Below are 19248 nucleotides of genomic sequence, written 5' to 3'. Positions count from 1 at the left end.
TTTGCTAGCTTCGAGGTATGATTTTATGTCATTGTGTTCTTCAAATTCAGTTTTTAAAGATTTTCCTGTGTTTGCCGTAACACGGAGATGGCTGAAATTATTAGATTCCATGTTTTAGTTTAATAACTACACACAGATAGTAATAATGGAGCAAGTGAACTTTTCAGTGAGAAGATGTAGTTGCGTTGAAACAACGTAAAATACTTTCGCGCAATCGCTGCACAAAGTAAGCTTGAGAAACTGAACTTTGTGAGTTTTGTAGTTAATTAAGAACGAATTATAATATTCAAGTTTTGAAGAAAAATGGGATGTGAATGATTAATTAGACCTGCAGAAATTACGATACGTGTAAGCAAAGGAAATAAGTAATGTTGTCCTTACCTCACATGTTGCGTCGAAGAGAATATAAAAAGTTTCAAAAAGTTTAGTTCAGTTCATTTTCCCTTCTTACTTTTTAATTTTCCTGAAATTCGTTTGACCTATGTTGTGTTTTTTCATGAGAGTAAAAATGTTATTGAAGAAACGATACATCACATCGACGATAAGAAAAGAAAACACCTAGTATAAAACTGGCAAGAGGGTATTGATTTACTTTGTGTTTTCTTCTGAGATAAAATTATTCTTACTCATAGAGACTACTTTCATTTTCATTCAAGAATTAGCTTCTGGCAAAGAAGTCGTCGTTGGGAAACAACGAGGATGGTTGGAAAGCGTAATATTGTTAATGGTTAAAGCAAAAAGTTAGTTTTGTATGATAATAATAATCACAGCCTGACTTCGTTAAAAATATAGGCTGGAGGCTCGACGTTACAAATTTTTAATTGTGAAGATGAAAGCTAACTTACAATGCGCTATCGTCCCGTCACCGAACTGACAACTTCTAACGTATTTACAGGCCAAGAATTACGCAAAACCAACTTCGTTAGTACGGGAACGTAGAATTTCGTTCTATGCTACCAAGATAAATACGAAGTCATGCAGAATTTCACTATTCGTCTGCGCCACATAATCGCCGATGATGGCAGGCATATCGAACATATCATAATCTAAATCCGAATATATTTAGTGACGTTTACATGTTGAATAAAGCGTGTTCACGACCCAGTTCGTAATTTCCACATAGTTCAATAATTATCACCCTGTGGATCCGTCCTGCATTACCCAAATACAAGTCTGAATGTCATCAGTATTTTTCTATTGCTTAAAAGCAAAGTGAATTAGTATGAGAGTACGTCCATATATTATATTCTTACCATTGTGTTAAATGGCGCAAATATGGCTATAGTTCACTGTCACGCTAAGTCTGTTCTGTTTATGTGAAATGCCACCAACCAAATCAAAAAGAGTGGTATGCTCCTGCGGCGCAGTATGCATTCACTGTTCTGTATTTTGTCTAATTTGAAGCAAGGAATGTTCCACATGCACTGCAGGGAAGAGAATGCATTGAATTAAATGTGAATTCCTGCATCTTATATCGTGAGACTCTGGAGGCATTAAAAGCTACACAGAAAATCATTTCCAATTGCCATGAAGAAATCTGCAGTCAAATTCAGTACAGTCTGAGGAAGAAAACGGATACTGAAAAGTGGTTGACGTATGTTGGGAATATTATGAGATTCAGGACTTATTTGTAGAAGATACCAGTTTTCACATAGTGTATATGCTACTCCTTATGTTTCGTTAAAACTCTCTTCAAACTAGATACAGTTACTGTGGTAAAAAGCTTTACCATTAACAGAAGAGGACGTCCGAATGAAAAAGTGATGAAAGTGCGGCTGTGTTTGTTAAAGACACTTTCTCCAGCTCATCGATGTCTCACCAGGCCAAATGGTTCAAATGGCTCTGAGCACTATGGGACTCAACTGCTGTGGTCATCAGTCCCCTAGAACTTAGAACTACTTAAACCTAACTAACCTAAGGACATCACACACATCCATGCCCGAGGCAGGATTCGAACCTGCGACCGTAGCAGCAGCGCGGCTCCGCACTGGAGTGCGTAGAACCGCACGGCCACCGCGGCCGGCAGTCGGTCACCAGGCGATTACAAAGACAACACTAGTAACTTTTCGTATAGTAACTCTACATACACTTCTAAAGATCGTCAACTGTTCAATCAGTCGTCCACCCCCGGGAGCGTTTCTAAAGCTCTGCATTCCCCAGACAGTTATCCACTGCACTGGCTCCAGCCACAATTGTGCTCCAGAAAACTGATTTAGGCAATCACTTCAAGGATGATATTTTCCTGCTAAACAGAAGAAGTTTGTGTAACTTGACCTTGTCCAGCGTATGAAACGTTGAAACAATGTACGGAACTCGAGCCAGATGATATCTCCCACAACAGTTAATATTTCGACTGGTGCACACACTATCATTTTCAGGGCACAAGTGCCATGAGACAACGCTGCGCAAGGAAATTTGAAACTTCGGCATGCGGGGTACATGTCGAAAGACAACGCTCTCCCACTCTCTCTCTCTTTCTTTCTCTCTCTCTCTCTCTCTCTCTCTCTTACACACACACACACACACACACACACACACACACACACACGGTAAACAATAGCGCCATTATACAGTGAAAGGTGACCAACGTCAGAAGTTAGTGATAGTGAGCATTAACTACCAACGAGTGAGGTAAGATTAATCTGGACCCTCTGTTTTTTCACAATGGGGCGAGCAGGATTCCATGCAGAATTTACGCAAAAATCTCCATCTCTATTTACAAGGCTCAAAAAATGGTTCAAATAGCTCTGAGCGCTATGGGACTTATCTTCTGAGGTCATCAGTCCCCTAGAACTTAGAACTACTTAAACCTAATTAACCTACGGACATCACACACATCAATGCCCGAGGCAGGATTCGAACCTGCAACCGTAGCGGTCACGCGGTTCCAGACTGTAGCGCCTAGAACCGCTCGGCCACTCCGGCCGGCTTTACAAGGCTACTTACAAATTTAATCTCAACTGCGTCCTCAATAACACTATTCCCGTAGCAGGAGCAGCAGCCAGAATCTCCTTGTTGTGATATTCCATAGGGTTACTGGCGACCAGAAAATATTCTGCAATAGCCGATTTGCGCAGCTGTTGTACGGTATGTGACGCTTCTGCTCAGTACAACGATCCTCCACGGCCCTAGTAGTCTCACCAAAGTATCACCTCCCAGAACTGCAGGGAATATGATAGAAAATCTCCTAACGGGAACAAAGATCATCCTTAACGGATCCTAATGGGATCCTAATCTTAGCTGGAGGCCTGAATATACATTACACATCATATTTAAGCTATGGGATTTTGTGTCAAATCGGTATTATCATCACTCACCCGCTGGACGTTTAGTCGATAGCGCAATACGCGTTTTGTCTTACACTATATCCATTCTGGCGAAACTTCGTACTATTTAACTTGTATTTCGTGCTGTCACGCGCTGTTATTGGTAATTTAGTTTTGTACTTTGTGTTTGTCCCCATATTCAGTGGCACACAGTCACACGAAAGTATCAGTTTGTTGAGTAAGCATCTAATCCTATCTACATTACCTACATTTTGTGCTCCCAAATTTCCTGTCTTTCCCCATTATCTGTATGAACGAATGAGTGAGTGTGTATGTTGATTTTGTCTTATATACGGTAGCAGTACAGCATCTTGCCGTCTACTGTGATAACAACAGTGTAGCCAACGTAGCTTTCTCAGTTAAGATAGAGATTTGTACGCTTTCGGTAGTCATTCGACAACAGATGATTTGGTGGCGGAAAGGACCTATCTGGTCTCTTCTGGCTACCTAGAGGAAGTTCGTTGAAGGGACAGCGTGCTCTTGTCATTCGGGACTTTAACTTCGGCGAGTGAAGACGGTACTCTTAAGAGCGACTTGGTGGTGGTAAGTCTGTTCATGTGTGATAGTGTTTACCTGTCGTAGCTAATGTACACTTTTGCCCTCTTAATTTATTTTAAAGTTCGGTAGTCGAATTCTTATATTTCTCAGAGTCTAGTCACGAGTATATTTTTTGTATTTACTAAGGTTTTTTTTCTGATCCCTGCTTTGTATAACCAGAACACGTAGTGTAGGAAGTTCGTTCCTCCTGCACAGGTTTGAAATTCAGTTGTCTGGTTTGTCTTTTAACTGGAATGTATGTGTGAACTTTTCTCGTGTGTATGTGTTTTATTTCTTCTACTTTTCATTTCCTTTCAGTTTTCAGACTGTGTAGCTTTTCTGATACCACGTGGTGGTAATTCCACCGTGTGTAACTTCAGTACCATCTTGGATATGTTTTATTCTTAATTCCGCATGATATTTTGTTGCAGTTAGTGTCTATACGCTTTACATTTGCGATATTGAGGTTTTCACGAGTCTTAGTAAAAATTTGGCTTTGATCAAGAATTTTCACGGTATTTGCGGGTGTTTCTCGCCAGCGTACCTTAGTTTCAAGTGCAAGGTGATGCTGATAAATTTCTTTCTCGGGAAGTGTTCTATAGTAATGTTATTCACAATAATTGAATCACAGCGATAGGGGTGAACTACTGCGCCTTTGACTAACTGTGATGGGGAAAATTCTTCTTATCTCTATTCTTATGAGTGTAAGTCGGTATGATTGTGTGGACTTTTCCCAACCACGCCTAAGATTTCCTTTTCATTTTTCACCGCAATGTGGCACAGCACTGAATACAATTACAAGTGAGTCAATTAATTAAATAACAGGCAACCGTAGATCATATTTTAGAATTACTTTGTGAATTTTCTATATGATATTTTGGTTTAATAAACTATGTTAAACTATGATGACTGTATCTCAGACAAACCCCTACCCTTTTGAAACATTATTTTTAATACATGCCACCTGGCGTTCCGAAGCGCAAAAGGCAGGCTTTATATTTATAGACTTTTGTCTTATAATCTTATTCTTTTTGTTGAGGCTTCAGCCCCTGCTTACTCTGAGTTATTTGATTTAACGTTTGTACTTAAATAGTTCCCAGATGCTCATTCCATTTATTCATCTGTTTCTCTTTATTAACATCACCACGTTAGCTGTGCTTACCAATCCAGTGATAAGTTCAGTTTTTTATTAAATTTGTCCAGTTTCAATTAAACTGGGTGGCGACCCAGAAAAATTTTGTGGCACACAAAACGTTCAGTAGACTGCAGAGTTCCACATTGGCTAACTTCCCCGGTTCCAGTTTGCGAATCACTTCCCAGATAACCATTCACCAATTAATACCATTTAAGATGACCTCAAAGTGGGTTAACTCAGCTGACAATATCTCAGGGTTTGAAATGACGTGGGGTCTGTGAACCAAGGTAGGAAGTGCCCCTTCACGCTGAGCTGGATGGGGACAATTATCGTCCTTTAGATACAAGTCAGTGTGAGTAGGCTTCCTGTAAATAGCGTGTCACAACATGTCATGAATCTTACTCCTGAAGAACACGTGAAGGATGGGAACGCAGCCATCGTAAAACGTGTATTCGAGTCCGTTGAATGCATGTGTTCTAAAAAGTCGTTCAGATTCTCACTGATCCGAGGCCAAACAACAAATATACCGTCAATATACGAAAAAAAGAAACACGCAGGTCTCAAAGCTGGCGACTCCAAGCCATGTTCGTCAAAGTCTTCCATAAACAAATTTGCAATAAAAGGTACTTGTCTACTGACAGTGCTGGTCACTGAGCAAAAAGTAAGTAGAAGTCATCTGCTGTTGAAACAGTGTCGTTAATTCAACAACAATCCTAGCCTCAATCAATCGTGACGAATGAGACAGAGGAACACGAGAGAAGAGAGACATCACGTCAGAGCTTACTACAGAGTCAGAGAAATTGAAATGCATTCCCTCTAATCGATGTACAAAATCCGCTGACTTGTTAATGTGATGTTCATACTGACCAGGTAATGCGCTCAACGGAGTAACAAGGAATTCTGCTGCGCGATACGTCGGAGCACCATTGTTACAAACGGATGAAAAGAAACTAGAGTGCTGCATGACCGAGCAAGCGAGCACAAAATACGAGATGGGGCGAGCACACCCTTAATAGATAGGCTGCCCGCACTAGGTTTAGTGATCGAGCATAGATGCCGTGACCGAATACGTAGCACGTAACTTCAAACACATTACACGTGTCATTATCCGTGCGAGACTGCAGCCAGTACGGGCTTCCCATTTGTGGAGTGTCTCTTTCTGTAACCACACATCGTGAGGGAACCAGTGCAGTAAGAAGTAAGGTTGAAACCAATGTTTACACATTGAAGAAACGGAAGGTCTAAAAAGCCAAGTTATAGACGAAAACAGTGCGTCTACTGGGTACGTATCGTGCATAAACTGCTCCACATTATTGTGTTTCCAGTCAGAAAACACTCATTTGAAGAAACACAGTTGCAAGAAACCTCACAAAGATACAGCTCCTTCAGGGATTCCGGCAGTAATAAGAAATAGTATTACAGAAAAGTGTGTTGCAGTGAAGGTTTCAGAGAACTAGGCCAAGAATTAATACATCTAGGTGGGCATTATGGAGAAGTTAAAATGGCAGATGTCATGCCACATCCCTCTACTATAAGCAGACATGTCAAAGAACAAGCTGATGCAATACGAAACAGCATAATGCCTCCTGTTATTGCGGAAGTTATTAATAAAACATGTGCTGCGACAGCTGATATGTGGACTTATTCGCATAGTCAGGTGCACTATTTGACACTTACAACACGTTACATTAACACAGATTGGTCTCTTGTGAACGATGTTTTATTTATAACAAAATTCCCTGGCGTTAACAAGACGGGAGTAAATATTATGAAATAAATTGAAGAGAGAATGGCTGATTGGGACATTTCACCGGACGTGCTGCACAGTTTTTTTTTCGTCTCCGACCAGGGTGCCAAAGCAATAAAGGCTTTGAAAAATCACGAAAGGATTCCTTGTGATGCTTATTGTATAAACACAGCACTTAGCCATACTTTCGATGAAGATAACTTCTTGTTAAATCATGTCCCGAACATCGCATGTTCCCGGGTCCGAATCCCGGCGGGGTCAGGGATTTTCTCTGCCTAGTGATGTCCTTAGGTTAGTTAGGTTTAAGTAGTTCTAAGTTCTAGGGGACTGATGACCATAGATCTTAAGTCCCATAGTGCTCAGAGCCATTTGAACACCGCATCAACAATAAATACTGCAAAATGCATTATAAGGTACGTTCATTAAGAAAAGTGGCCTCTGCTCGTCTTTGAAATCGTCGTTGGTCTGCACACGCTGGAATTGCTCGTACACTATGCTGTAATTCTTACACACGTAGCATAACGAAGTTGCTGCTTTGCTGACGTAAAAGGACTCCGCTTACAGATTGCAAGGATATGATAGGATCTTGCAGGAAAATTTGCGCATTTCCTTAGACCATTTAAAGAGGCCACAGACGAATTATAAGGCGAAAAAGAACCGACGATTCACTTAGTTTTCCTTTGGTTTCACAAACTGCAACAAATTTGCAGTGTCAATGACACTGACTGTCAGGCGAGTAATTACTGCAGTTAAAAGCACTGTTGCATTATTACATGCAATAGATTTTTAACTAACTGGCGTAATTGATGTGTACTAACAGATATGTATTTTAACAGGAGTTAGAAGGATTAAAAATCGAGCCTTGACTTTCGTTTGTGAGAAGATTGTGATCACTTTCAGACATAAAATTGCTACGTTTCTTTGGCCGTCTTTCCGTGATATTAATATGTTTGAATTAAATGAAAAGCAGGAAATTCTTAGCAATGTGCGACAAATGTGTGTTACTTACGCAGGTACAACATGCAAGCATTAACATAGTCATTTTTGCATAGTTAGTGGATAGTGTATTATAGAGAAATGCGAATGTTATAATTCGTATACTATTTCATTAACGAAAAACACCTCGTTTTTACGGGAACGTTTCCACATCAGTTCTGTATTACTTGTCTCTTTTGTTTATTATCATAGATTCTTCAAGTACTGTGTCATCATCACCCAGAAAGACGGATCGTTTCAAGTAATGGAGGAACAACAGATCATCCGCAGCAGATGAAGTAGATCTGTACATTTAAATGCACCCCGGAGACGATGATATGATGATGACATCTTAAAGTGGTGGAGCAGACATGAAACAGATCTGCCAGGCCTTGCTGCAGTTGCGAGACGTATTTTATGTATCCCAGTAACAAGCGCACCGACTGAAAGATGCTTTAGCAAAGCCGGCATGTCACTAACAAATCGCCACAGTCAATTAAATCCGGAACGCGTTAGTGATTTACTGCTGATCAACAATAACTATAATTTTGTTTCTGTTGCAAACAAGTGAAAAGTATGACAAGTTACGTCTGTAAATGTTTAATGTTCTTTGTATGCTTTCTTTATGAAGATGGTTGTCTTGTAGACTACAAGGAAAGCACTTATTTAATGTTTCCTATTAATGCAAGGAAAAATATATCCTCTGTTTGGAAATGAGACTCGTCTTCTATTCGCGATTGTATTAAAATATCATTTTACTTTTCAAGTGCTTTATGAATTTAGCTGTGTCACGTACCCGTTCTTGGAAACATTACTTTTGTATTAAAAGAGAGAGAGAGAGAGAGACAGATATAAATACATTGTGTGTGTGTGTGTGTGTGTGTGTGTGTGTGTGTGTGTGTGTATGTGTGTGTGTGTGTGAGAGAGAGAGAGAGAGAGAGAGAGAGGGAGAGAGAGAGAGAGAGAGACAGAGAGACAGAGGCGTTGGACTTGTACAGTACAGTGCAGCGAGCCGTGGCGAGGTGAGGTGAGGCGTCAGCGGTGACTGGTCATGCTCGGTTATCCTCGAGTCCGGAATCCGGACAACAGACATGGGTCGAGTACGTGACCGAGCCGAGTGGTGTGGGGCCGGACACGAGCGGCTCGGTCCCCCCGTCAACAGGCGAGCCGTGTCCGGTCAAACATTGAGCGTTGCGGCACTCTAAAAGAAACACTTACTTGTGGATCTTCGGAAGTCCTTATAATCTAGAGGGAAAATCACAATAAGTATTAAGAGTTGGTAGTCCCTAGTGACGAGGAACATTAAGGAACCTGTCAGTTTTCTTCTCAACTCTTTTTCTTGAGTGAGCACTGATCGTGCTATACGCGGAATCAATAAATACTGCTCTGCTGTTCCTCATCTGAATTTAGTCGTCTTGAACATTCATTTTACGATGGAGGATGGCTGCCTCCACTTCCTTGATGTGTTGGTCAGGAGTAAGTTTGCCGGCCGCGGTGGTCTAGCGGTTCTAGGCGCGCAGTCGGGAACCGCGCGACTGCTACGGTCGCCGGTTCGAATCCTGCCTCGGGCATGGATGTGTGTGATGTCCTTAGCTTAGTTAGGTTTAAGTAGTTCTAAGTTCTAGGGGACTGATGACCACAGATGTTAAGTCCCATAGTGCTCGGAGCCATTTGAACCAGGAGTAAGTTTGATGGTACCTTGAGATACTCCGTTTGTAGGAAGCCTGCTTACTCTGACTTGTATCTACAGCTTGACAAACCAGTTCAGAGTGAAGGGATACTTCATACCTTGGTTCAAATGGCTCTGAGCACTGTGGGACTTAACTGCTGAGGTCATCAGTCCCCCAGAACTTAGAACTACTTGAACCTAACTCATCTAAGGACATCACACACATCCTTGCCCGAAGCAGGATTCGAACCTGCGACCGTATCGGTCGCGCGGTTCCAGACTTTAGGGCCTAGAACTGCTCGGCCACCCCGGCCGGCACTTCATACCTTGATTGACAGTGCACACGTCATTTCAGATCCCGAGAGATTGTCAGCTGAGTTAACCCATCTTGCGTTCACCATTCATCAGAATCGACATAGTGAAAGACAGATCAAACATGCGTCGCGCTATCGGCTATCTGTGCATCAGGTGAGCGACGGCACTACCAAAATGGCACACAGGTCTACGGCCTTTCTACCTTACGCTGGGTGCGTTTCCATTAAGACTGGCCGCATTTAAAGTCCTTTTAGGCTCCGTTAAGGATGATAATTGTTTTCGTAAGGCGGATGTCTAACGCATTCCTTGTAGTTCTTACATGGGATACATTGCTCAGCCTACTAGAACCATGCAGGACCACGGTACGGAACTTAAGCGTTACACACACTTACAATGGTCGACGAAATCGATTATTGCAGAACAGTGCCACCGGTTATTCTATGAAATATTACAACACGGTGGGGATAGGGTTATTAAGGAAGCCGTTGAGATTACATTAGTTTATAACCTTATGAATGGCGATAGAGGCTTGTGCTTAAATTCTGGGTTCAATCAACAAACAAAAGTACTGAATCCTGGTAATTTTCCCTATCGATAACTTCTGGGGTCGTTCATCTAAGGTTATGCGGTGGCGCTTTTTTTCAGTGTGCTTATCTTTCTAGAACTGCTCTGCAAACCAAAGTTTTGAATTCACTTGCACCGCCCCTGCTTGGTGCAGTTTTGCCTTAAAAATGACTGGGTGTTCACATATCAAAATATCGGCGATTGCTGACTACGTCAGCCGACTGTATTCCCGTAAGTTATCTGAAATAAGTAAGTGAATGTCAACACCTGTCGACACGGGGCTGCATTCCCGTAAATTCTCTGAACGACAAGGAAATTTGTTTCATTTTAGCACTACCTTCGATACTTACCTACCGTTGATGACACCTTCTCTCACTAATAATGTTGACCTGGAAGTTAGCATAGATCTCCATTCTAGCGACCATTGTCATAATTTGCTCAAGGTGTCCGAAAGTTTCATGCCAGATATAAACCCACCTGCGTATAAAGCATATCTGGCGCTACATAGTAACTTATATTTTAATCAGAGGCAGCATCTTACAGGTATAAGTGCATGTATTTCTATTGGTGACTGAAGACGGTGTACTGAACAACATCACACCTGTATTATGACATTTGCAGACTAAAAATTTTATCTATCACAAGTCATATGTTATTAGGTTGGGTAATATGTACAACTAGTTGTGGCAAGAACAAGCCAGTAATGCTTATTTTTCACTGGATACTTAGTCATTTGTTGACGTCTAGACGCGTGGACGCAAAACGGAAAGTCTGTACTGCCAGGCATCATTGACTTGGCGGCCGAGGGACGGCCGTGCAGAAATCATCTGATCGTAAGGTTTCTGACGTGTGTTGTGGGAAGACTGTTTCGACAGAGAGAAGAAACAACCAACACAGCGATGTATGTACATATTAAGGTATCAAATATAACGGTATATGCCCTTATACCAGTTACACCCTGTATGTTGACCACATATCTATTATCGTGTAACACACCACTCATGCCCCATCTCCACATCCAGTGATTAGCTTGCTCCATCCCCACATGCAGTGGTTAGCTAGAGATCAGCACTAGGGTGAGGTGAGGGGGGGGGGGGGGGGAATCGGAAGAGGAGAAAGGAGACGTTTGAGGCGATGTATTACAGAAGTATGCCGAGAAATGCTGACCCACTAAGATTAGAAAGATGAGGCCCTCTACAGGATCGAGGAGGACAGGAATATGTTGGAAATATAGCAGGCGAAACACAATCAAAGGGCATGTGATAAGACAAAAACGTTCCCTAGAGGCAACCATAAAATGTTAAACTGTAGATGAAGGCAGAGACTGGAATATATCCAATAATCATTTGGAACGTTTGGTTTACATGCTGGCCTGAGATGAGGGGTTGAAATAGAAGAGGAACTCGCGGCAAATAGCTTCAGTAAGCAATCTGAATATGTTGCTGTCATCCAGGAAGATTTGTAATACAGAAAGACAAATATCAGCGACAGTCATACTAATTAATCGAGATCTGTTAACGTATCCATCGAATATGGCCCATACACTGAAGAAAAAGCTTTTCAGTGTAACACCAGACAACGAAACAGTGCGCAGAAAATGGCTGCAGAGTGAATAGTGATGCATGTGAGTGAAAAACTACGTTTTCGACAGGCTCTTCTCTATGTGTGAACTTGTATCTTCCAAATTTATGACCAAAGATAGGTACTAATGGCACATCTGATGCCAGTAAATGAACTCCAACTCAAGGAGGAAGCCAAGCTTAATATCTATTCAACAACTGTATTATGGTGATTATACTAAAACACAAAAGCGTTCCTCTTAGGCCATTACATGGTTGATGGCGAGTAACCATTTATTAACAGTGCCAGAACCTGAGCTACATTTGTCTGGAAACTTGACAGTAGCATATCTGCCCTAGGAGCTGCATACTATATAACTAAAACTAGGAACAGTTTCCTGAATGATAGACTTCCGGTAGTGTCCTTTCCACTCACAGAATTGTGGGAACATTCCTGATCCTTTGTGGGGTTAACGATATTGCATTGTGGTTCAATGATGACTCTGCCTCCAGTTTACGGATGATTCTCGCCGCACATTCATCAGAAGGGAGAGTATTAAGCAGTTCATTCATAGGTCTACTGGTAAAATAGACGACTTTTACGGTCTTGACGTGTTGTTAGAAAGTTTAACGATTAGTTATAAGAAGTGTTGCACTTTCGTTGGTGTTTAAAAGGAAACTTTAAGTCACAGAGGTAAAATTGTGAGTAAAGACAGCAACATGCACAACTTTCGAGAAATTCAGATACTGTAGCTTTCGTCTTCATCGATTGAGTTGCTCAAATGAATTAATTTCATCCAGGTGGCGACATCTTCTACTCGGCATGGTCAACGAGACCCGAGTTTCAGCCACAGAGAGATAGTAAAGGAGGCATTGGGAGGACGATTTGCGGCCCGAGTGTTATCATCGAGTGTTCTGGTACATCCCCACACAGGTTCCTCAACAGCGAAATCGAACGCCGATAAGAGTTGTCAGACAGAGAGCAAAGCTTCTGTAGAAGCTATGGTAGATAAATCTGTCACGTATAATAATTTGATTGTTCTCAAAATGATATTCACGTTTAGATAGTTTTTCAAACTTGAATCTATTCATATAATTTAGCTAATGATGTGTGAGCGAATATTTGTGTCTGTGACTTCCATAACACTTCGTTCAGGAAATATGCTACCGTTTCTTGATTGCGCTAAAGGTCTGAACGAGCGAAGCAGTACAGTGGTAAGACATTCGACTCACATTTGGGGGAACGCTGGTTTATGTTCCAGTCTGACCATCTACATTTATGTTCTCCAATGTTCCCTAATAACTTAAGGCTAATAGCAGAATATTGCTCAGGATACAATAACATTTATGTCTGACACGGTATTTTAAGATAAACAGGTAACAAAGGGATTTACTCTTTACTAGAAAATACACGGCTGATTTAGTCATTCATCTTTCCCCAATTCGGGCTTATATTCCCTCTGAAATGACTTCCTCATCGACGACAATTAAAGCACTGAAATTAATTCTTTCCGGTTAAAATTTAGACCATAGTCTCCTCCTAGCGCGTATAGATTTATAACCGTGCGACGACCTATTCATTTCACTTTGTGCCTTAACTGTATTGTCGGTTTCTCTGAAATATCGTACGGTGTCGTTTACACACAAGGAGAAGTTACGTAAATCGCAAAGCACTCGCTTTGTTAATCTAGTGCAGTGGTGCTCACGAACTAGAGAAGAGGTGAACACGATGCATTTAATGGTATAGAATGTTGCTGGTTTTCAGCTCGATATTGAGACTGGCATAAGAACACAGCAGTAACGTCAGCAAAGCTACCCCAGAGCTTGGCAGAAGCAACAGAAAAGAGGCAGCACCATGACATCTTGTTATGCCGCGGGCACAAAACATGGTCGCGTCGCTACAGAATTCCGGGAAGGCGCTTGCGTTGGTTGGGGACGCGACGCCAGAGGAGCAGATAAGCTTTCGGGGGCGTCGTCGTCGGCGGCGGCGGCGACGCGTGGCGCCGGCTAACACAATCAGCGCCCCGCGGGACGCAGACGTGGCGCCGCTGCCGCTGCCGCTGCCGCTGCCGACGCCGACGCTGCGGTGGCGCTGCGGTCGTCGCTGGCACACCGGGGCGGCGCAGCGCCGCCGGGGATCCCTCGCCCGTGGCCTGAATCCGCGATAAGCAAGAATGCCACAGCCAGCGGGCTTATCTCGTTTCCCTGTCAACGTCGATTCCTCGAACCTAGGCTCAGCGAAGAAAGAACGAGTCGGAGAGCGAGAGAGAGTTAGTGAGTACAGAAGAAAGCGAAGGAGGAAGAGAGAGTGCATGTGTCACGACACAGAGAGAGCAAGAGAGAGAGAGAGAGAGAGAGAGAGAGAAGTGAACTGAGGTGCATGTCAACACCCATCAGTGCACTTTGCAACCCTCATTTTCGGATCCTGCCTTCTGTTAAATCAGGCGATACTCGCTTGGGCAACGTCTCTCATAATTGATGGGACGCTGACTTGAACTTCATTGTCCTGCCTGCTCTTGGTTATGGAACGTGCTAAATCCAGTTAATCTGACGGTCAGAGGTCGTAACCAATTTTCATTCCATCAGGTACCGTTGTGCACAGCGACTGTAGGTTGTAAGGAGGAGAAACACACACATTCAGTCGTAATCCCATTAGATTTTACTATACTTGCAAATTTCGGTGATAAATAGCCATCTTCAGTGCATTTTTCGTTACAACTCAATAGAGTTGCGGCAGTTCATGTCACCATATGCTGAGACGGTTGGCTACGTTACCTTACAACAACTGCCTCAATGATCTCCCGATATACCTGTAAGAATATGTGGTGACATGCGAGTCTGTTGAGTTCTAAGGAAAATGCACTGAAGATGGCTATTTATCGCCGAAATCTAGATATGCATATACAACAAAAAGAAAAGGGGTTGCGACTGGATGCGTGCCTCTCCTTCCGGACAGAGGTCAGATGGGTCCCAATACCCTGAGGGTTCCATGCTGCTGGTGTCTTTTCTGGACTGCCCGCAGGAAGTGTATCTGTTGAAATTGGCTCTTCAAATAGTTCGTTGGCTTGCATGTGATTAACGGGGCTTTCGTGAAGTTTCCAAAGGTGGCGGCGCGACACATAGTCTTCAAAATGGCATCAGCTCCAAGCAGAGAACTGTCATTGAGTATCGCGGACATTCATTGGCGCTTGCGGAATGAACACGTCGGTTAGTCGCTGAGAGAGGCATTGTCATTATCGCAGACCTGTCCGATCTCCCTCGAGCTGGTCGGCTATACACAGTTGTCACTCCTCTGGTGCTGGAACGTGTGGAGACTCTCATTCGAGGTGATCGACGGATCGCAACAAAACACCTCGCTTCAGAACTGGACCTCTCTGCAGGTAGTGCTGACACTCGTCCACCAGTTGGAGTACTCAAATGTGTGTGTACGCGGTTTTCCCCGCCTCCATACCACCTCTCCTCCTCCGAGGAAGGAGGTTATTGTTGCGTCTGTAGTCGATCCTCTAGTGTTTCTACTGAACAGTCGTAAAAAATTGGTGTTGGTGGACGCACAGACGTGGCTGTGGTTTACAACAGAAGGGCACAAAACTGTCTCATACACACGAGTGTGCTGATGTGCGGTCTCTGATATGAAGAAAAGAAGAAATAATAGCATTACCCCGAGAGGTCTAAGGCGCTGCAGTCAGGGACTGTGCAGCTGGTCCCGGCGGAGGTTCGGGTCCTCCCTCGGGCATGGGTGTGTGTGTTTGTCCTTAGGATAATTTAGGTTAAGTAATGTCTAAGGTTAGGGACTGATGACATTAGCAGTTAAGTCCCATAAAGATTTCACACACATTTCAACAATAGCATTACCTTCTTGTAGACAACACTATTATTAATGGTGGATCTTCAGCTATGAAAGAAAGGTAAAGGATGGGGAAGAGAAAGGAACTGTACAAGCGTTCCATTTGGTCTACTTAGGATAAGCACAAACATCTACATCAGAGTGACCAGAATCGAACGCCAATCCTTGCCACAGTCCGCCGCATGTGGTTTCCAACCTTACTCCAACGGAACAGAAAGGCGAAAACTGTTTGCAACACAGCGATATATAACTGTTCCTCACTTTTGTTTCTGAAAGAATTGTTGTAATTTCACAGAATGTCCCACGGATACCAATATTTTATTGCTAAGAGAATTGAAATAAGTGATGGAGACATAGCTACAGAGTGTGCGTAATTTGGTTAGCTGTCCTCATGGGACCATTGGGAGAAGCTGGAAACATAACAGAAAGCTGGTATGTGACTATAGAAATCTTCAGTGAAGGGTTCGCATCAGTGATAAGTCTATATAGTACCTCATCGCTTGTATTACTTTCACTGAATTACTTCTACAGCAAAAAATGTGATATTGTAATCTAAGAGACAACAAGGTGTACGTTTGGCTCCCTAAGACTTTTTATATTTTGCATGGGTATGAGAGAGTGTAAGAACTGATGACTTTGATGATCGCGTATAAGAAATAGGATTCTCTTTTCACTGATGATGATGGTGAAAAGGAGTAGCGAGAGGGCGACATCTGGTGCCAGCAGTTTGCCTACAGCTCTGAGAGGGCATCTGCGGCGCTATATCTACCCAGTCCACCAGCTGTTGTAAGAAGAGGAACTCGAAAGAGAAATTTCTGTTCCATGCAGCAACGGAGCCAGCGAACTCGAACTCACTTAGAGGCAACTGCTAATATTGGTAATATTTTATATAGTGGAATGAGATGGAGAGCTATCTTGCCTGCAGGAGGCAGCACCTACAAGCTGCGAGTTAACCTTCTGACAATGAAAATTTTTACGGTAATTTACACATTGCAAAAGGTAAACATTACACTTTTTATAACAAGTTCATACTACTATTTTTGGTCCGTCTGCACCTGGTATAACACTATCACTGTCACAGTGTAGAGGTCCAGTGGGAGGGCATAATGACTAAAGAACTAACCCTTAGTTTTCGGCTGCTTCAAAATGCTAGATTATACTGAATTATTATGCTGGAGCCTGTGTAAACATTCGCTCCCATCATGAAAACAGCATACTATTCTGAGCAGCATTTTCTATTGCCATCCTACAGGGTGTTTCAAAAATGACCGGTATATTTGAAACGGCAATAAAAACTAAACGAGCAGCGATAGAAATACACCGTTTGTTGCAATATGCTTGGGACAACAGTACATTTTCAGGCAGACAAACTTTCGAAATTACAGTAGTTACAATTTTCAACAACAGATGGCGCTGCGGTCTGGGAAACTCTATAGTACGATATTTTCCACATATCCACCATGCGTAGCAATAATATGGCGTAGTCTCTGAATGAAATTACCCGAAACCTTTGACAACGTGTCTGGCGGAATGGCTTCACATGCAGATGAGATGTACTGCTTCAGCTGTTCAATTGTTTCTGGATTCTGGCGGTACATCTGGTCCTTCAAGTGTCCCCACAGAAAGAAGTCACAGGGGTTCATGTCTGGCGAAGAGGGAGGCCAATCCACGCCGTCTCCTGTATGTTTCGGATAGCCCAAAGCAATCACACGATAATCGAAATATTCATTCAGGAAATTAATGACGTCGGCCGTGCGATGTGGCCGGGCACCATCCTGCATAAACCACGAGGTGTTCGCAGTGTCGTCTAAGGCAGTTTGTACCGCCACAAATTCACGAAGAATGTCCAGATAGCGTGATGCAGTAATCGTTTCGGATCTGAAAAATGGGCCAATGATTCCTTTGGAAGAAATGGCGGCCCAGACCAGCACTTTTTGAGGATGCAGGGACGATGGGACTGCAACATGGGGCTTTTCGGTGCCCCATATGCGCCAGTTCTATTTATTGACGAAGCCGTCCATGTAAAAATAAGCTTCGTCAGTAAACCAAATGCTGCCCACATGCATATCGCCGTCATCAATCCTGTGCACTATATCGTTAGCTAATGTCTCTCGTGCAGCAATGGTAGCGGCGCTGAGGGGTTGCCGCATTTGAAATTTGTATGGATAGAGGTGTAAACTCTGGCGCATGAGACGATACGTGGACGTTGGCGTCATTTGGACCGCAGCTGCAACACGGCGAACGGAAACCGTAGGCCGCTGTTGGATCACCTGCTGCACTAGCTGCGCGTTGCCCTCTGTGGTTGCCGTACGCGGTCGCCCTACCTTTCCAGCACGTTCATCCATCACGTTCCCAGTCCGTTGAAATTTTTCAAACAGATCCTTTATTGTATCGCTTTTCGGTCCTTTGGTTACATTAAACCTCCGTTGAAAACTTCGTCTTGTTGCAACAACACTGTGTTCTAGGCGGTGTAATTCCAACACCAGAAAAATCCTCTGTTCTAAGGAATAAACCATGTTGGCTACAGCACACTTGCACGTTGTGAACAGCACACGCTTACAGCAGAAAGATGACGTACAGAATGGCGCACCCACAGACTGCGCTGTTTTCTATATCTTTCACATCACTTGCAGCACCATCTGTTGTTGAAAATTGTAACTACTGTAATTTCGAAAGTTTGTCTGCCTGAAAATGTACTGTTGTCCCAAGCATATTGCAACAAACGGTGTATTTCTATCGCTGCTCGTTTAGTTTTTATTGCCGTTTCAAATATACCAGTCATTTTTGAAACACCCTGTAAGTAGTATTCATACATATACTGGGCCACTTTCACGAGTCAGTCCTGAGAAATACAAATCTGTTAGTATCTATCTGTTCATAACCAGCAACTACCGGGTGGTTATAATTAAAACTGACGGTGTTCTAAGTGCTGCAGTGCGGACTGCACACATTGCAGGAAGCTGCTTTAATCGGTACACTTGGGGAATACGCTCAAGTTATAGTTCCATTTGTTGTCACCAGATGAAAATATGGTGTTCTAAGAATGTGGGGTGGCTACAGGAAAAGTGGAGGAATGATGATACATGATAAGATTCTTCTGGTAGGTTTTTTAAGGATATGGTCACAAGTTACAATATAGTTAAGTCCAACATGGTCTCCAGACTGAGCGACATGCTGCATCCGTATCTCGTCGTGGTCGACAGTCATGGTCGACAGTTGCTCGCAGCGTAACTGGTATAATCCGAGTGATATGTCGTCGTATGCTGTTCTTCAGGTCAGGAAAAGTGAGAATCATCGCTGGATACATCCTTTCGCATATCTCCACAAACAGAAATCACATGGATTTACATCATGGGATATGGAAGGCCACTTGTGTTGAAACTGCCTAAAGATGATGCGATGGGTTCCGGAAGCAAACCTTTGGAATGGCAACCAACATGTGGTTTCGCCCATCATGTATGAAAGTAGTGATGAGGATATAGCTGCGTTGTTGTAAATGTGAAATAACGCATTGCACAAGGAGGTCCTTATAATGAGCAGGTGTCATTCTACACCTAATACGTCCACGAACTGTCAT

The sequence above is a fragment of the Schistocerca americana genome, chromosome 2, assembly GCF_021461395.2.
Source record: "Schistocerca americana isolate TAMUIC-IGC-003095 chromosome 2, iqSchAmer2.1, whole genome shotgun sequence".
NCBI classification, from domain to species: domain Eukaryota; kingdom Metazoa; phylum Arthropoda; class Insecta; order Orthoptera; family Acrididae; genus Schistocerca; species Schistocerca americana.
The sequence above is the reverse complement of the archived record's forward strand: the minus strand, read 5'-3'. Positions refer to the sequence as shown.